This window comes from Microtus ochrogaster, chromosome 2, assembly GCF_000317375.1.
Source record: "Microtus ochrogaster isolate Prairie Vole_2 chromosome 2, MicOch1.0, whole genome shotgun sequence".
NCBI lineage: Eukaryota > Metazoa > Chordata > Mammalia > Rodentia > Cricetidae > Microtus > Microtus ochrogaster.
In genome coordinates, this window is record NC_022010.1 from 26526135 (window position 1) to 26544843 (window position 18709).

Consider the following 18709-nt stretch of genomic DNA (forward strand, 5'->3'; position numbering starts at 1 on the left):
AAATATTTAAAAAAAATCTTTAAACACTTCTCATTCAAGCACCGGGACCCGAGTTCGGATCCCCAGACTCCACATAATACCTGCTCTCCACTTGAGGGCCAGCCAGTCTGATGATGCCATAGTAAACAACCTGAGGTCCTATCTCAAACAAGGTAGAAGGTGAGGACAGACACTGAAGGTTGTCCCCTGTGCCATGTGTGTGCCCACACAGACACACAAGAATGAACATACATACATATATATCCACATACATTACACATACACATTTTTTTTAAAAGGAGAAAGAAACAAGAACGGAGCGATGGCCCTACAGCTAGGAGTATTTGCTGCTCTTGCAGAGGTTTGGTTCCCAGCACCCATATCTGGCAGCTCACAACCACTCAAAACTCCAGCTCCAGGGGACCCAACACCTCTGTCCTCTGCTAACACCGGCAACACAGATAGGCACAAAGGACTACACACATTACATGCTCCAAAAGAAAATAATACTAGAAAATAGCCTATTTCCCAAACTCTGATTCATTCCAATAATTCTTGTTGTTTTTCTTGTTTCTTGTTCTTTCCGGGAAGTTAATCGCATTATGTACGAATAAGTGTAATTTTCTCCCTCCGTCTCCTAGCATTACGTCTTAACAGTTTTTGTCTTAACTGCAGTCTGAAGACCAATATTGAGTATTAATGACATCCGCACAGCGTCAGCTCGTTCTCGACTTAATGAGGAACCTTGAGTGTGTCGCTGTTACCACCCACCCTGGCTGTTTGTTTTAAATAGACATCAGGTTAGGGAAATTGTCTTTCTAATTTACTACAAGGTGTTCTTGAGAACAACAACAAAAAAAAAAAATGGAGAGACTTGTGTGTTTGGGTATTTATTTAAGAGATTCTATTTTTCCCTTTATTAAAAGTCTGAATTATGTTAATAGACCATCTAAAACGTATTGTGGCTGGAGAGGTGACTCTGTGGTTAGGAGCACTTGCTGCGGAGCCAGCTCTCCAGCCACCTGGGCTCCGTCCCTAGGTTCCTAGCACGCAAATTGGGTGGCCAGTAACTCCGGCTCTAGAGGGTCTAATACCCTCTTCTGGCTCACAAACCACCTCCCCACCCCTGCCCGCACTCATATATACACATATACACACTGCCACCCCCAACACAATACACACATATGCACTCCTTCTGCACACATACACATACATACACACATATGCACTCCTATACACACACATAAGCACACGCATACACACATATGCACCCCTTCTACACACACATATACACAAGCACGCTCATGCCCATACCCCATGTAAACATTAAAAATTAAAATGGTTTTCTTAAAGAAGACGTTTCCATTTTCTTTCTGTTCTTACTCAGTGCCTCCATGTTTGTATGTTGGGGACAGAGGTGAACATTGGGTGTCTTCCTCAACCTTTTTATTTTTTATTTTATTTTTGAGATGGGGTCTCTCACTGAACCCCTTTAGTTCAGGAAGCTCCCCAAGCTGCCTAGCCATTAGCCGGGGATCTTTCTGTCTCTGTCCTTCCAGTGCTGGTGTTACAGGTGTGCACAACCACATGGGGCTTTGTTCACCTGTGTTCTGGGGACCAAATACAGGGCTTCACATCTGCAAGGCAAGTCAGCTGAGCCTTCTCCTTACTCCCTGGTCTCCTCTTCTTCCTCCTCCTTTCATTTTTTTCCCCCGTTTTGTTTTTCAAAGGTGCCTGGCAGCTTTAAATTATGGAGCGTTTTTCTATCTTATGAGAATGGACCTATTGAATTCTTGGTCCCACTGTGTCCAGGGTCTGTGTGCACTGGGATGCTTGACAGCCTCCACGGGAGTTAGCGCTTCCCTCTGTGCCCGTTTTCTGCTCTCTCAGAACCTTCTGTTTGGACATTTCTTCCCTTATTAAAACATTTGCCTCTTTACGCATGGCTGAGGCTCTCCTCTCCATCCCAGTGGGTATATATATGTATATACGTGTGTGTGTGTGTGTGTGTGTGTTGTGCATGCACACATGCATGTGTGTGTGCACCCGCCTTTTTCCTCTCTTCCTTTAAAATGAGATTGAATTTTTAAATCTTTCCACGGGAATAACTATGTATTCATTCCTCTCCTACTCTGTATTTGAGTTCTACAAATTTGTTTTGTGCCTCCCCCTTCCTCGCTCTACTTTCTGGATTGCTATCTCACTTTCCACCCTTTTGAATTGAAATCCTGTTTTATTTATTTTCCTTTTGTTTCTCTTAATAGCTAAAGCATTTAACGCTTTGAATTTTCCTTCGAGTGCTGATCTGCCACCGCTCATAAGTTTCCACACAGAGTGTTAGACTTGTCACTATTTTTTAAATAGTGTATGATTCCAGGTTTTATTTTTTTTTTTTTTGACTTTGAGCTAAGAGAAATTTAAATGTATTTTTTATAACCGAATGGTCTGGTTTTAAAATGTAAATCCTTTATTTTTTTTAATTCCTTGCTAACCTTGAGTTATGATGATTTTCTTTATAGTGTTAACAACCTTGTGGGGTGTCTAACATTTTTGATCGATTATTATAATATTCTTTTAGGAAAAAATAATGTGTTTGAATTCTATCCATTGGGTAGAAAAATGCATTTGCATTTCACAAAGTCATTTGTGTTTACTGCCACGGTTTGTCTCCAAGGAGTAGAGAACCGAGCAGGGATACAGTGTTCGTTCTGTCAGGGTGTCCTGTGGAAGGAGCATGGGTGGAGTTTGCTGGCCCAGGAACCCTGAAGCAAGCACAAAACTCCCTGCTCTTTTGTTCCTTCATTTTATTTACTTTCATGTGCTAGGTGAGCACTCTACCATTGAGCCACACTCCAGCCCCTCACTGGGGGATTCTAGGCAGGTGCTCTACCACTGAGCCACACCCCAGCCCCTCACTGGGGGATTCTAGGCAGGTGCTCTACCACTGAGCCACACCCCAGCCCCTCACTGGGGGATTCTAGGCAGGTGCTCTACCACTAACCCACACCCCAGCCCCTCACTGGGGGATTCTAGGCAGGTGCTCTACCACTGACCCACACCCCAGCCCCTCACTGGGGGATTCTAGGCAGGGGCTCTACCACTGAGCCACACCCCAGCCCTTCACTGGGGGATTCTAGGCAAGGGCTCTACCACTGAGCCACACCCCAGCCCCTCACTGGGGAATTCTAGGCAGGGGCTCTACCACTGAGCCACACCCCAGCCCCTCACTGGGGAATTCTAGGCAGGGGTTTACCATTGAGCTACACTCCTAAACATCATCTTCAATATTTTTTTGAGACAGGGTCTCACTATGAAGCCTAGGCTGGCCTCAAACTCACTATGTAGACCAGGCTCACCTCAGTGTTATGTCAGTACACGTGCCTTGGTCTCCTAAATGTTGGGACTACAGGCCTGTCCTCCTAGGCCTGTTTTGGCTCTCTTTCTCCCTCCCTCCTTTCTTCTTTCCCTCTGTCCCTCCTTCCCTCCCTCCCTTTCTTCCTTCTTTCCTTCCTATCTTCTTTCTTTCCTTCCTTCCCTCCTTTCATCCTTCCTTCCTTTCCCCTTCCCTTCCTTATTCCTTCTCTTCCTTTCCTCTGGCAAGCCTTTTGCAGGCTAGCCTTGCCTTTCTGTGTGTTGTTACCTGGTAGCTTTGTTCATGTGTTACCCAGACTTAAATCAACTACCATTTCTGGCGGCATCTGGACCACTCTGGTTTTCAAGATGATTCTGTCTGGTCTTTCTATGTCCCCATCAACCCACAGAAGAACTAATCCCAGTTAAGAGGCTCTCAACTTCATTCCAGGGTGGCTTCTAAAGGCATAGTCTTTGCATGTGAGTAGATTGTATTAGGCAGTTGGGTGCATCTCCTGGTTGAATACAGGTGGCTTGAAGAAAGGAAGGAGGTACCACATAGTTATATATGTGTGTGTGTTTCCACTATTCTGATTTTCTGATCCCCCAACTATAAAGTAAGCAGGATGACTGGCGTTGCCAGGTTGACAGAATCTGGAATGACCTAGCAGATGGACCTCTAGGTATAACTGTTGGCAGTATCTTGATTGAATTAATTGAGGTATAGGGGCCTGTCCACTGAAGGTGGCACCATGCCTTGGTTGGAGTTATGGACACTATAAATGGAGAAAGGTTGCCAAGAGGCAACATGCTTTCACCACTCTTTGTTTTTCGAGTGTGGGTACAGTGTGACCAGCTACATCAAGTTCCTGCTGCACTAGTTAGCCACTGTGATTGACAGTACCCTGGAACTGTGGCCTAGAATAAACCCTTTTTCCCTTAAGTTGCTTTTGTTCAATCAATTTATCATAGCAACAGGAAAGAAACTATGACATTAAGTAAAATACCCTGCCTCGGGTATTAGGTTATAGTCATAAAGAGCTGATTACCACATTGGCCCTGGATTCTTCATCAATATTAATATTTTGCCTTGAAATATTCATCATTTTCTTTGTTCCCATCTAGAAATATGTGAACCCCAGACTGGAAAAGTCCAGAAAGATTAAGTGTCACTCTTACCTTATTGGTGATCTATAACATGAAACCCATACGTTGGTTATAATAAGTACAGTGTTTCCCATTAATTGAAGTGGAGAGAGGATCCCTGGGCTATGGAGAATACAAGCTAGATTTCATTTTGAATGTCATTCATAATTATATTCCAGCTATTCTCTTTGCCTAGCATAACTGAGTCGAAGGGAAAACTGGATTCCAAAATATTCGTGGTTGACATTCTTCAACACGTAACCTTTGTGCTTAAGATAGCAAGGCGGGGGCAGATGTGACTGAGGCTGTGAAGTCCCCCACACATGTAGAATGCTCTTCCCTGCTCCTCTTCTTGGTTGTTTCTCCCCTTTCAGCCGCACGCACCTTCTTCTCCCTTTGCAAAAGTCCTTAGAGCAGATTAAGTATTGTCCTTGTTGAATTTCAGTTACTATGATAAAATGCACCAACAGAAAACAAGTTAGAGAATAAAAGGTTTATTGTAGCTCATAATTCTAAGCCATGGTCCATCGTTGTAAGTCACGACAGCAGGAAGTTCCAACAGCTAGACATCTTGTGTCCATAGTCAAACAGAGAAAGAAGGTATGCATGAATGCTTTCACGCTTGCTTGTGCTCCACTTGATGTCTCCCTCTCTTCTAGACCAGCATGCTATGCCTAGGGAATGGTGCCGCTCACCATGGCCTAGCAATAGCCCATTGTGTTTATAGCTCTGACTCTGCTACATCCCAGCATTCCACAACCACAAAGTTCCAACCAATCACCCTTGGAGAATCTTTAGTACAGGTGTGACTTTGTACTTGGGAACTGTAGCTTACAAGTCCCGGGTGGCCTGTCCGCACTCCCTTATGACAGATCTCTTTGTGTCTGGGCTCTGCTCTGTGACTGACATGTACCCGTCTCTTAAATCCATTCATGGTATAATTTAGAAAGTTCATGGAACAACTTTAATGTGTCCCAGGGTATGAATAATTTCCAGGTGTCAAAAGATAAAATTACAATAATTCCATTTTAGAGATCTTAATTGACTTTACCTGAAATCCTAGATCCAGCCAACACTTGTTCCCAGAATGTCAGGCTAGCAGAAGGATTTGATTTTACGTACCTAAAGGAGCCAGCCGAGACAATGGAAAGCAGATGGGTTCTTGTAAAGAGAAGGGGGTGGGGAGAATTACTAGATTGGTTGCAGTCAGGCTACATGGGGCTATTTTTCTATCAGGATTAAAGGAAAAGAGACTTTATTAACGTCTTGCTTAATACTGGCTTGTTGAGAGAAATTTGGGTATCAGCCCACTCTTGATTTCTCAGCAGGTCGGGGAAACAACTTAGTTCCATTTTGGTCGTTGCCACGGACCACCGAATTACAGTGAGAGCTCAGCGAGAACTTCAAAGGTCAACCCATCAGAGATACATAGCTCGTGGAGATGGACCTCATTTAGCAAGACGATAAGGGATGCCACCACCGGAGATGTGTGTGTGTGTGTGTGATGGAGACCCCGTATGTAGCAGGGTGATTAGGTTACTGCCTTCTGAATGTGCTAGCTGTCCTCATAGGTTTCTTGTATGAAGAGCTCATTCTCTCACACCACAGCTTGGGGATTCTTCCCACAGCACTGCAGTGTGTTAACTGTTTGCTGGGCACGATTTCCCCCATGTACTGGTATATTGGCTGACTTCTCCCAGCAATGTGTGATTAGGCAAGAAAGTAATCACAGTCAATAAATACCCTTACGCTCTCAACCAGGTCTTTGTGTAAACTTAGAAGTTTGCCCTCTTGTAATTATTTTCCCTGGCAGAGAGTTGGTCAATGTTAGTGTCCAGGCAAAGAGACATCTATCGAGACGTTCACAGAAGCCCAAGGACAAGAATTAGAGCATATCTGAAGTTGTTGAGCCATAGCTCCCTTGTGTTGCCATGGCAATGGCTCTGCCCTTATCACTTAGCCTAGGATTATGCTTCTGACCAATGAGAGCTATTCTTGTAACTCCTTCTTTGGCTTCAAGCCTCAAGCATGGGGGGGGGGGGATTTTTTGAGAGACTAAAGAAGTAATAGCTGGAGAGAAGCTAACAGAAATGAGCAAAGATGTAAAAGGATAAGAATGTAAGAAAAATATGAATGTAGAAAAATGAAGGAGGAGGAGGAAGAAGAAGGGAGAAGAAGCATGGAGAAGTTAGAAGTAGAACAAAATTATTAGAGTAGAGACAGAACAGTGAAGAGCACATGAACAGAGAGAACGTGGGTGAGAAGATTCTTTTTCTATAGCCCTCAGACTTTGGTTCTGCTTATCGTAGCCCCTCTTTTGGACCCTGAGTGAAGGCTTTTAAGGCTGAACCTTGGAAGGTTCAAGAGGTCATGTATGAATTTAGCATGAATGATCTCATCTTGATATTTTTGGTCTATTAGGGGCTTGCAGTGATCAGATTTAATCATCAACTTGACACACTCTGCCTAGAATCATCTGGAAGGGAGTCTCAAGGAGAAAGCATCTAGATCAGGTTGGCCCATGGTGCATCTGTGGGGACTTGTCTTGATTGTGTTCATTGATGTGAGGGACCCAGCCTGGAAGTAAGTGACACCATTCCTTCGGCAGGGCATCCTGGACTGTATACCATGGAGAAAATGAACTGAGCGCTGGCATGCATACATCCTTTGATCTCTGTTCCCTGTTTTGGATGAGATATGACAAGCTACGCCAAGCCTCTGCTGCTGTGACTCCCTGGATGTGAGGGACTGTAACTTGGACTGTGAGCCAAAGCAAACCCTTCCTCCTCTAAATTGCTTATGTTGGAGTCATTTATCATAGCCGCATGGTAATAAACTCACCCAGGACACAGTGTGAGAGTCTCATCTCTAACAGTGGACTCCCCCATACCCCCTCTCTCCAGAGTTTCCTTATATAATTGGCCTCAAACTCTCTATGTAGCTCAGGCTGGCTTCAAAATCGCTGTATTGACCAGGCTAACCCCAACCTCAAAATCCTTCTGCTTCTACCAACTGAGTGTAGGGTTTATAGGCGTGTATCCAGCCCTTCTCAGATAATAGACCCTCAGTTGCCACTGAGCAAACTTCAGTGAGCAGGAGATGAATTCTTATGGGGAAGAGTCTGTTGTTGGAGCTAAAGGTTAAAACATGCTTAGCCCTATATTTGAATCTCCTGCACAAAATAGATAGATGGATAGATGGATGGATGGAAGATAGATAGATAGATAGATAGATAGATAGATAGATAGATAGATAGATAGAGCAAAAGCTAATTGGACTAGATTCCATCTTCTATTTAATACAATTTAACTGTTTCATCTTTGACCTGGTTAGATCAGCAACCCATTGATATGCATGGAAGTCTCAGGAGAGATCTCCAGTACCTGGGGCAGCTATGAAAGTTCAGCTAAGCACTGTGTCTGAAACCATTCCTCTGTGTTGTGGGATTCTGCAGACTGTTAGCTGTGACTTACACTTCTGAAAATCAAGTGTGGGGGCTGGGGAAAAAATGAGTGCTGATGCTGTTGCCTTTACATCTTTTAAAAACAAAGTCTCTTTGTGGAAAGGACACGTTATCCAGGGCCACAGGCATCTACAAGACTAGCCTCATTTCTGTTGCTACGATGGAACAAAAGCAACGTTAAGGGGAGAGGAGGTTTAGTTGGCATACACTCTCAGGTCACAGTCCACCGTTGAGGGACATCAAGGCAGGGACTCAAGCCTGGAACCTGGATTTAGGACTGATTGCTTTCCCACACAGTATGACCTGTGGCCAGGGAACTCATTTCGCAACCAGATTAACATGGCAGAAACCATGAAGGTTGCTGTTTGCTGGCTCACTCACAGGCCCATACTCAGCTGGCTTTCCTATATAGTTCACAATCACCTGCCAAAGGAATGGTGCTGCCCACAGTGGGCAGACCCTCCTATGTCAGCTGATAATCAAAACAGTACCCCATAGATATACCCACGGACCAACCTGATAAAGACAATTCCTCAGTTGTGGCAGGTTGGCAGTTAAAATTGATGAGTACAATCTTCACTCAAGATTGCCCACAATTATGATAAATACAAGAAAGGATATCTTAAAGTGGGAAGGATTTTTTGGCTTATTTTTTTCAGCTGTGATCTTCTTGGTGCATTGTGTGTGGCTTGTGCTAAGATAGAGCATAATAGCAGCACTGGCATGTAATAGAACATAGCTACTCACTTCATGGGGTTCAGGTACTAGGGGTTGATGTAGGAAGGTTATCTGTCTATGTGTTGCTTTCATTGGTTAATAAAGAAATTGCCCTGGCCTTTTGATGGGCTAGCCCTTAGGTGGGTGGAGGAGACCCAACAGAATTCTGGGAGAAAGAAAGCAGAGTCAGGCAGACGCCATGCTTCTCCTACCCAAGACGGACGGTGGTTAGACTCATGGTAAGCCACAGTCAAGTGGCGATACACATTAATAGAAATGGGTTAATCAAGATGTGAGAGTTAGCCAGTAAGAGGCTAGAGCTAATGGGCCAGGCAGTGTTTGAATGAATGTAATTTGTGTGTTGTTATTTCGGGTATAAAGCTAGCCGTGCGGGAGCAGGGCAGGACGAAAAGCAGACCTGCTCACCTAGTCACTACAAGGGGTCAAGATTTGCCCTTCAAGGGGGACCCCGGTTACTCACTTTCTCTAAGTTTACTCTGCCACCCACAGTTCCATCACTTTCCAGAGTCTGTTTAAAATCTGAATCCATCAATGGATTGAGGTATTGGTTAGCCCAAAGCCCTTGTAATCCAATCATCTCTGGACATACTCTCCAAGACACTCCAGGCTCCACTTTTCTAAGTTTACTTGTCTTCAGAAAACTTAAGAGATTTATCGAAATCATACAGGCTCTCAAAGGAGATCTAGTTCGAGGGCCAGTGTGCTATGGGGTTACACTCTGTCTGCTTAATTGGCTTTTCCAAGAGGCCCTAAGGATGCCACAGACTGATTCAAGAGTTGGGCAAATGCCTTCCATAATAACTTGTTTATGGAATGGCTATGTGTGTCCCCAGTGGTCTATAGATAGAAATCCTAAAGTCAGTGTGATGATTGATACAAGGAGGTGGGCGCCAGCCACCATGAATGAGATCAATGTTCTTCTGAGACAACCCAGACAGTTCCTTCATCCATTCTGTTAGGTGAGGGAAGAGAGAAGATGCAATCAGTGAACCAGGAAGCAGGCTTTTGCCAGATACCAAATCCATCACATACTTAATTGATCCTTAAATTCCTAGTCTTTCTATTTACAAGACACACAATACGTAGTTTTGTGGTACAGCTTCCCGCAGTCACCAAGACAATCTACTACATTAAAAATGAACCATAAAGGGGATGGGACTGGAGAGAAATCTCAGCAGCAAAGATAGAGCATTTGTTGTGCTTACAGAGGGCTGGAGTTGGGTTCCCAGCACTCGCATGGTGGCCTATAATTGGTAACTCTAGTTTCAGAGGGATCCAAATACATATTGTGCACACAAACAAACACAGGCAGGCACACATACACGTATGTGTAAATAAAACAAAATAAATAAATATTTAAAATGAGCCATAAGGGGATGGGGATATAGCTCAGCAGGTAAACTGGTAGCCACGTACATATGAGGACCTGGAGTTCAGTTCCCAGCACACACAGTTGTGTGCATTGGCAGTCGTGGCCTCCAGGGCAGGCAGAGGTAGGCAGGTCTCTGGGGGCTTGCTGACCAGCCAGTCTGGCTGGAACCAGTGACCTCCAGGTCGGTGAGAAATCCTGTCCTAGAAATACACAGTGAACAATGCCTGAGGACCCACGCCTGAATCTGACCTCTGGCTGCTACATGTGCACACACATGCACCCAACACCTGCACACACACATATCCATAAGAAAGAAGCACAGATCAGCCCTCAGGAGTATAGACCTGAAAAGGCACCTGGTGGGAGAATCGCAGGCTTTCCTCTCCTCCTTCGGAATCTAATCATAAAATGTAAATATTAGGATAGAATCAACACACATATGCAAACTGAAATATAAATACCTATGATGGGAAAAATAAAAGGCTATTTGTTGTCCATAATTTACAACCGCAGAGGAGGGACGACTTAAAGGGTGTTTTGTTTGCTAAATAGGATGCCGAACTTCAAAACTAAGATTGGACCATCCAAGAAGTGACCTGCTTAGCATAAGGAGTTCTAAAAGAAGGGAAGGAGGAGGAGGCGGGGCTAGTGTGGTGGTTACTTTTTAGCTGTCAGTTTGATACAACCTTGAGCCACCTGGGAAGAAGAGAATCTTAATGGGGAAATTACCTACCTCAAGTTGGCCTGCGAGCATGTCTCCAGAGGAGTGGCAGGACTTTTAGTTGATACAGGAAGACTCAGCCCGCTGTGGGTGGTATCATTCCCTGGCCAGTGCTGGGGGCAGGGGGGGGGGAGCTGAGCTGTATAAAAGAGGAGAGAATACCCAAGCACTTTTGCATGCATTTATTTCTCTCTGTTCATGACTGGGGATATTACATCATCAGCTGGCTTGAGCTCCTGCCAATGTGACTTCTCTGTTGTCATGCGTGTTAACCCAGGCTTGTAAGCCAGATAACCCCTTCTTACCCTAATTGCTTTGTGTTGGAGCATTTTATCACAGTGCCAGAAGGAAGCCAGGAGAGCCAGTGAGGAACAGAGAGTAGACTTGGGTAGTTAAGAGCAGCTGTATTTTGTTTTACCATGAAGCATTTCCTATACAGCCTTATTTGTCTACCAGAAGCTTAGGCTAACTGATCCAGATTTTTCTGTTTTAAAAGCAATGAATTCTCTTTCTTTATTAATCTTGTTTATCAGTTATTAGTAATTGTTTGTTTTCATTAAAAATAAAATAAGCCAGGTGTTTTAGTTTCTTTTCTTTTATTCTTTTTCTTTTATTTTCCTTCTTTCTTTTTTTTTTTCTGTGATAAAATCAAAAACAGCTTAGGGAAGACAGGGTTTATCTGGCTTATCCTTCCAAGTCACAGTCCGTCATTGAGGGAAGCCAGGACAGGAACTCAAACAGGCAACCATAGAAAAATGCTGCTGGCTCACTTTCTAGCTCATCTTCTAGCCCATGCTCAACTAGTTTTCTTTTACAATCCAGGACCACTTGCTCAGGGGATGGTGCTGCCCACGGTGTACTGGGCCTCCCTTCATCAATTAACAACTAAGACAACCCCTTCATAGACCAATCCATCTGGGAAATTCCTTAGTAGACACTCCCTTTCTCAGGTAAATATAGACCATAGTTGACAGAACTAGCTATAATACCAGTTATGGTGGAATGTCTAACTGGAGTGGAGTTTTGAACATCCACTCTGAGGCTTGATATTAATTACTAACCGTTTGGCCTATTAGCTCAGGCTTATTATTAACTAGTTCTTACAACTTAAATTAACCCATTTCTATTATTCTATATTTTACCACAAGACTCGTGGCTTGTTATATCACATTTTGCTTCTCCAGCAGTTGCTGGCATCTTTCTGACCCCACCTTCTTTTTCCTTTCATCTTTGCTTGGAGTTCCCACCTGGCTCTATTCTGCCTGCCTATTGGCCAAATCAGCTTCTTTATTAACCAATGGTAAGAAAACATATTCACAGCATACAGAAGGGCATCCCATATCAGGGAGGTGACTGCAATCCTACTACTCAGGAAGCTAAGGCAGGAGAACTGTGGGTATTAGGTCTCCATATGCATGTGCATAAACACACACACACATGAAACAGGGAGACCCAATGATCTCACTGTGCAAATACATGATAGGACCTAAGTGTTATTCAATGTATAAACCACTCACTCTTGCTCTAGATGTCCAGGATCAGATACCAGAGTCGGTCTGTGGTTCCCAGGTTCTGACTTTCAGGACCATAGAAGCCCTTGGGTGTCTGTAACTGGAGTTCTCCAACCTGCTCTTTTTCTGGTTCTTTTGACCTATACCTAGCCACCACAGCAAGAGAGGTGTAGTATCTTCTGCACCTGCTTTGGACCACCTGTTGCAAGTGTACAAACACCATGTTGGCCAGAGTACCATTTTTCCAGGTATAATAGCTGACTTTGAACACCTGCCAAGAGATGCCAAAGCCACACTCCCCTGTGAGCCCTGGAAATCCTGTCTCATGGGTGTTTGACAAACACTGTTACAGACGATCGGAGCAGCGAAGGGAAGCAGAAGGTGGCATGAGGGACCTTACGTCTTTCTTAAGCAGGAAGTGTTGAAATAAATAGTTGACCTCCTGTGCTCTTTTCTCACTAAGAAACCAAGGACTTAATGACTTCTCTGGTAAGGACTCAGGAGAAGGAGGTGATGATAGGAGAAGTTTCTCAGAAGCGGAGCAAAGCATCCTTCATCCAGAGTGACTCCGGAGACCATGTGAAGAATGACAGCTGAAGGCTGTGGCTCTCTTTCATGTGTACACTAATTCAGCGTCCTTTTTCCTCAGTGGGGCATAAATATACATCATTTAAATTAATATGGGAAGTCAGAAATAAGACCCCCATTAACATATCCACGGGGGAGGGATGGGTGAGTCCCGCATGACTGCTTGGTTCCTGCTGTTTCCTGGGAGCTGAAACAGGCCAGGCGGAGGCCTCCCGCTGACTGCCTCCTGCCCCCTTGCCTTCTGCGCTCCAGTTCTGAAGGGTCATTCCCGGCCAGTCGCTTTATCTCAGTCTCTCTTTTACATGTGTCCCAACAGGTCTGAGTTATTGTGTGAAGGCTCTCTACCAGCTAGAGACCCTCTGGGGTAGGACATGAAGTGTATCTTTAGTTTGGAATGCAGTTGAAGGTGGCTTGGTTGGCTAGATGATCTATCTTCTTCTTCAAGGAGGCAGAGGGCTGAGAAGGCAGAGCAGATCCTGGCACATCATTATAGTGGGTGTGGTTGCCTCTCCAGGCTATAGATACATCTTTCTAGGGTCCACTAGGTCTATTGGCACCAATTGGAGCAAAAGACACAGCGCTATAGCGCTACCTGTAGCAACCTGAGGCATTCTCCCAACTTAGGGACCTCCGTCCAAGTAAAGATACATCCTGGACAACAGTGCAGAAAAAAAATTTCAGGACCTGTGAGCATGAAGCAAAGTTAAAGTTAGCAAGCTTATGAAGGAGAGAGAAGTGTTAGGTCCAAAAGAAACAAATGGCTGTGGTGCCTATTAGCATACCAAAGCACATGGCAGCCTCCAGCCTTTCAAAGCATCACAAATACCTGTCCATGCTTGCATCCTGGTTCTTCTCACCCCTCCCCCTCCCCTGAACTGCTGCTCATGGGCTTCCCTTCCCCCAGCTTCCTTCCCATTCCTACACAACCCTGCCATTAAAGCCTGGGCTCTCTTGGCTCTCCAGGTCCCCTCTCTCTACCAACCCCCCTTGGTCCTCCTCTCTTGCATTCACCTCCCCGCTCCTCTCATGACCCCGTCCACTTTGCTGACCATGTTCAGTTGCTTTCTCTCCCTGCTCTGGACTCTTCCAGAAGCCTCTGGCTGTGAAAGACCCCCGGAGTGGGGAGACTCTCACTCAAGTCTCGGGATAACACGACCCCCCAAGAATTCACTAGAGACCGTCCTTGCTGCAATCACACGATTGACAGGAACCAGCATGCTGGAGCCGAGACTCATATCCCACGCAGGGATAGAGGAGTTCGACCTTGAGTAGCTGGGAGAAGGGGTATTTAGGGGAAGAAACCACAACCCAAAGGGGGTAGGGAGAGCTTCATTGGAACATTCCGAAAATACCAGTAATAATCACAAGGAGGTAACTCCCTGTTTCTCAAGATTATTCTCAATTATAATCTAAGATTATGGTCAGCTAGTTCCTGGAACAGAGTCACTGAACCAGATAACCTAGATTTTTGGCTCTTCTCTTCCTGCTAGATTTTTGGCTCTATTCTTTCTGCTAGAGGGGTCTGGATTTATCCGAGTCTTTCTTCTGTACTCTCCCATGTGTCTATAATAAAAACCTTCCCCTCCACCATACTTTGGAGAGGTCATGCCCTTCCTTTATACAATCCAGGGTAGAACATGTTTCAGATTTAAATAGGGAGGGAGGGATAAGACAGCACATGTTTGTTCCATACCTGAATGTGGGTTCCTTTAGAGAGGGTTGTGTGTGAAGGAGACGTGGCATCCTGAACTGCTCAGGGGTCTCTAATTGATAAGCATCTCAGCCCATTTCCAGGAGTTGTGAACCGTAGAGGATGTCTCATCTTGCGAGAAATCTTTTTGATAAAGATCAAAGATATACCATGCCCAGTCTTGTAAGGCATGTCAATCATCTGGAGATCCCTCGGGAGCACCAGCTTGTTAGAGACTTTATAAGTAAGATAAAGCCCATCAAAACTGTAGATTGGCACCGTGGTCCCTTTGGCCATGGTCCATCCTCAGCTCTTGAGAGCCTGCTCCGCTCTATTTTGCCATGCGCGTCTTCTCCACTGCTCTGTGTGTGTCACTGAGTTCTTTCAATGTGTCTCACAGTGATGCTTCTTTCCTTGTTACTTCCTGTCCCTTCCCTTGTTGTCACCTCTCTGTCACAGGGTTCGTTTACACCCAAGGCTCCCTAGTCTCACATTCTCCCCGAGGTTACCATCTGGGTTACCTCTAGGTCAAAGGCTGAATCAGAACAAACAAACTGTTGAGCAGAGTGTATGTTGGCGTTGCAAATACACAGACCCCTTTCTGCAATATGAAGGTGAGATTAGCTCTTGGGTTATAGAATGCAAAGAGCCCCTGTCTGCCCTCATTGCCATCCCTTCAGGGATGTGTGCTTGAGAGGGACCAGCCAGCCATTTACCTGGCAGCCTTTCTCAGATGCCCCCTGCTGTGTTAGCTACTCTTCTGCCTCTGTAGTAAAGTAATCTAACGAAAGCTACTTAAGGATAAAAGGGTATTTTCCTACCTCACAGTGTGAGGGTACAGCCCATCATGGTGGAAAGGCATGGCTGCAGGAGCATGAGACACTGTATCTACAGTCAGGAAGCAGACAGAGAGGGATGCTGGTGCTCACCTTGCCTCCTCACTGTGTATCCTTGTCTGGCCTGGAACTTACTATGTAGACCAGGCTGGCTTCAAACTCATGGAGATCCTCCTGCTTCTGCCTCCTGAATGCTGGGATCAGAGACATGTACCTCCATAGTTGGCTTACGTTCTTATTTTTAACTCAGTCTAGGACCCCAGATTATAGAATGGTGCTGCCTGCATTCAGGACAGAACTTCTTATCTTAATTAACCAATCTAGAAACTCCCTGACAAACATGCCTAGAGATTTATCTCCTGATGCTTCTAGATCTCAGCAAGTTGACAGTTGACATCAGCCATCACACCAGTGTTGGGCAGAGATGTCGTGAACACCTTTCAAGGCGTACCTTGGCTCCCCACTTGAAGTTGGTACCTGGTCTCCAACATCTATAGTGCCAAAGGTGAGGAACTTGGCTTTACGTTCAGAGTCCTGGAAGGGCTCTTGGAGATGGTCAAGTTCAGAGAACTTGTAATGGAATCTCCAGGCCACCCAGGGTCAGATAAGGGAGGCCCAGGAGCTATGGGATCCCAGGGTCTGCAGGGGGTGAGTCTGTAGTAGCTCTTCTTACTTTATTATCTACGGACTATTTTAGTAACCTGGATGCCTCTGCTGTCCATAGAGCATGGAGGTAATATCCCGAGTAGGTCACCAGGGCAATTTTATCTGGAAACTGAGCCATTTTTAAAAAGTGTGAAAATAGTTGATGGTTTTTTACTCCTCCTTATGTATTTGAACAATGAAGATCTGGCAATGGATCTTAGGTCATCTATGGTGCTAGGTAGGAGTATGCCATCCTGGCTGCCCCTACCGAGCATCTACTGGAAGCACATCAGAAAACCACTGATATGTAAGACTCCATTGTCTGAAAATCTTTCTGGCATGAACTGGTTTGATTTCTGACCACAACACATGCATTGAAGTAGATACAGTAAAGGATCTCTTTATTTATTAAGAATGTTACTGAGGGGCTGGGGAGCTGGCTCAGCAGTTTTATAGTGCATACACAAATCTCACAGAGGACCTTAACTGGATTCTCACACCCACATCAGATAGCTCACTACTGTTTATAACTACATCCCCGGGAGATATGATGCCCTCTTCTGGTCTTTATGGGCAACTGCATGCACATGCATAAACCCACACATAGGCATACATCTCATTTAAAAATAATAAGAAAAAGAATGTTGTTGAGAAGACTTACTGTGGTATTTTATGTTTAGCCTTTACTCGGCTCTATTTAAAGGATACAGAATTCCAGGTTCAAATTATGCTATTTCTGGAAGTTGGGGTTTTAAATTAACAATAGCTATCTTACTTATGAACATAATTTTCTTGTGTGTTTAAGGGAGTTTCTACCTTGTGTGTCCTGCCTACTTAGGGCCAAGTGGAAACCAATTTTTCTGTCTCCCTTGCACCCAAGACCCAGCCTGTGAGCCTGGCTTCTCTAATCAGACCTACACGTATAGAAATAAGAGAGGCTATTAATGGGTTTTCTGCTGTAATAATTGACTCTCTGAGGCCAGATACTTATAAAGGAAGGAAGTTTATTCAGTATGATGCCGTTTCTGGTGAGGATCTCTCCCAACTGCACCGGACAGTAGTGGATAGCATCGTGGTGAGAATGTGTGGGAAGGAGAAAAAATGGTATGGCAATATCAGGCGACCTTCTACCAAGTCCCAACTCTTACAGAGCCTATCACCTATCATCTTTGCCACAGGGAGCACCAGGTTCCCAACGTATGAGTCTTGGGGTGGGGAGGACACGCTGGGTGTGGCCACATCCCAACTGTAGCAGAGAGGGTATGGGGGAGAGAGTCTAACTTCATTCGTTCCTTCCAACAATTTCTTGTGGACCCGAGACTGACACCACCCTCCACGTTACTGAGGAATGACCTTGAACTTCTGATCCTCCTATTTCTACCTCTGGAGTGCTGATGACAGCTATGCACTACTATGCCGATTTGTATCAGGTTGGGGACTGAACTCAGGGCATCCTGAATGCTAGGCAATTCCTCTACCAACTGAGCTATAGTCCCAGGTTGAAAGGCAAGAGAGACTTCTCCTTAGCGATATTTGGTTTGGGGCCTCCTTCACTGAAGTTCGTTTTTGTTAACTAGGCAGTGTTGGTCCTGGAGACTGTAGCTGGAAGCAATGCCTGATGATGGAGAGATGTTACCATAGAGACATCTCATAGATCACGTTTCAGTTTTATGACACCCTTACTGTAACCACCAGACACGCCATTCCCACTTCCTCTACATTGTCTGCACTAACGAATAGGTTTTGAAAGATTCCACCAATAGTCGTGATGTAAAATAGACGAGACATTGTCCTTTGTAGTCGTGTTTGATCAGAGCTTTCCAGAGAAGGGCTTTGCCCAGATCACAGTGGCCAAGTCCATGATGGGGCACATCACTGCACATGGATGTTTTTAAATAGGCCTCTGCTGGAGAGGCAAAGACAACTGGACCTCTGGAGCTCCCTGGCCAGCCGGTCTGTACTTGGCAAACTCCAGCCCCCGGTGAGACCTGGTTTCAGTGATGGGTTCTTTTTTGCCATCAATTAAAAGAATAAAATGCAAGGAAAAGTAAGGTCCATTACACAGCCAAGTTTCACTGAAAGCAGAAGCGAGTGTGTACATGTGTGTATGTGTAAAGACACACATACACACACATACACATACATACACACACATACACACACACGCACACACATGCACACACACACATATACACACACACGCACACACATGCACACACACACATACACACACACACTGGGACAGTGAGAGACTTCCCAAGAGTGTATGGGGATGGAGGTGTGTATCTAGGGGTAGGGTGGCTCCCCTTTCTCCCTCAAAACTAGCTGATTTGGGCTCTGGCAGGGAATCAGATAATCTGAAAAAAGGGAGTTTGCTGATTCTAGCCACTGAATCCCACCATCGGAAAGACCCCACTGAACAATACCCCTGGCCCTAAATATCCCACCAGATGTCTTGGAAAAGAATCTGGAAGTTAGCTGTCCTAAATGTTTAAGAGAAAAATTCCTTAATCTGCCTAGAGCCTCTTTTCCCTGACTGTCTGCCTGCTGTAGATCTGTTTGTCTGACTTGTAGTCTCTCTCTTTCTCTCTCTCTCTCTCTCTCTCTCTCTCTCTCTCTCTCTCTCTCTCTCTCACACACACACACACACACACACACACACACACACA

At 45.0% G+C, this 18709-nt stretch overlaps 1 protein-coding gene across 1 annotated transcript in view; it reads left to right on the top strand.

Moving 5' to 3' along the window:
* Galnt17 (polypeptide N-acetylgalactosaminyltransferase 17) overlaps positions 1 to 18709 on the top strand; it is a 427390-nt gene that overhangs the window by 252278 nt on the left and 156403 nt on the right. The window lies entirely within an intron of this gene.